This window comes from Manis javanica, chromosome 2 (genome assembly GCF_040802235.1).
Source record: "Manis javanica isolate MJ-LG chromosome 2, MJ_LKY, whole genome shotgun sequence".
In the NCBI taxonomy this organism is placed as follows: domain Eukaryota; kingdom Metazoa; phylum Chordata; class Mammalia; order Pholidota; family Manidae; genus Manis; species Manis javanica.
This window is the reverse complement of record NC_133157.1, coordinates 204,328,788-204,330,641: the sequence shown is the minus strand read 5'-3', so window position 1 is coordinate 204,330,641 and position 1,854 is coordinate 204,328,788.

Sequence of the window (1,854 nt, the reverse complement as noted above, 5' to 3'; positions counted from 1 at the left end):
GAAAAAACATCTAAGACTAAAGCTGAGGCCAAGGCCACACAGCGGTAGTTGAACTAGGTCCCAAATAACTGTCCACACCAATATTACATCACTCTTTATTAACAATACTCTGGCTTTTATTTGATTAATTAAAATAATTAAATTGTTGTTAATCAATACAACACTCAAGGGATCGTTTAAGTAATTCATTAAATAATTCAATTATACTACTTTTAAATTTCTATTTTTAAGATTTGTGTGTATGTGTGTGCTCTGTGCAGTCTTTCTGCCAAACTGCAGAAAGAGTGCTCCCTTAGGCATAATTCCTCACTTGGCCTGTATATATGCCACATATGCTATATTTATCATACCACATAGTCCAAATCGGATATAAATGTGTTGATGATAGTGTCATGAAATGTATAAAGACATCTATCTGTATTGCTTTGTAGTCCTGTCTCTTTCTGTCTAGCCTTAAAAAAATCCTGCAAGGTATGTTAAAAAGGTACTATTGCTCCCATTTCATAGGTGAAAAAACAGATTCCAAGAGTGTAAGCGACTCACTTGATAAAGCCTAATAGAGTCAGTGTCAAGTTGTAGGAAGAGGGCTTGGGAGCTGAGCCAACCTACTGCTTATACTTACTACTGGCTTTGCCTTCCTCTCTTCCCCCATCTTTCCCTTTCTGTCAGTAGTCAATAATTATTGAACTTCTTGAATTCAGTAAGGCATTTGGTCCAGCCATTGATAAATTTGTGGCCATCCTCCCATTCCAGTAATCTACATCTGACTTGTGCCAAACTTGTAATTTTAGCCCCATCAAATTTTCCAAAACCAGGTGTTACCTTACATCCTAGCTATTATAGATGCTTTTGTTGGCTGATACAGATAAACATGCATAGTGTTTAATGGAACACAAAATTTGCACTACAACTATGTTGTGATAATATAAATATTCCTTCCTCTGCAAGTTTCCTTGAGAACAATGATTTAGGGCAACAAAGTTATGTCAGGTAGTCCTGGACAAGACACCCCTTATCATCCACCCACCCCTTTTCACCAGATGGTAGAACGTACCCCCAAACCCTCCTGTTTATGGTAGAGTCTCCTGCCTTATCAGGGTCTAACAAGATGTAAAAAGCCCAATAGGGCTTTGAGACCACCAGCTTGGGTTGGCACCTGGGCTCTAAGACCCAAAAGGTGACCCAGAGTTACCTCAGGATCATAATAAATTTACATTGCAATTTTGGCCCCACCCCATGGGTTTGCTTAGTGTGGGTGGGTGTCTGTGCACTGAGAAAGTTATATAACCGGAAATTGTCAATCAATATGTCAATTGAATGATATAAGACCTGAGGAAGGAGTTACCATCTGTGGGTAAAATTGCAATATTTCCAGAATCTCTCACCTGGCCTTGTTCATCTCCATATCAATGGGTGTTTCCAAGGGTGGAGAAAAATAGTCTATCTCCGTATCAGTAGGTGATTACGTGGGAGTAGTGAGCGTATAACTGGACTGGAGAAGTTTGGAGGGGTCCCTTTTTTGCAGCCAGGGTATGAGAGACACCGTGAACTGCAGTGGATGACTGCTTGTAAGCAATAAACGGGTTTCTCCCACTTTATTTCTCCCTTTGACTAATTTCGGTTTTAAAGGTAATTTGCCCCAGGCTGGGAGAAAGATTTTCCCTCCTGGAGTTACATTATCTTTTAAAAAATCAATCCTAACCCTACTAATGGGGCTGCTTCTTGTTTCCAGACAGCCGGCTCTCCACCCTTCTTTGGAGTGTACTTATGCTTTGTTTAATAAACTCCTGCTGTTTAAAAGTGTCCTAAGTCTGTCTCTTGATTGAATTCTTTCCTTCAAGAAGACAAGAATCA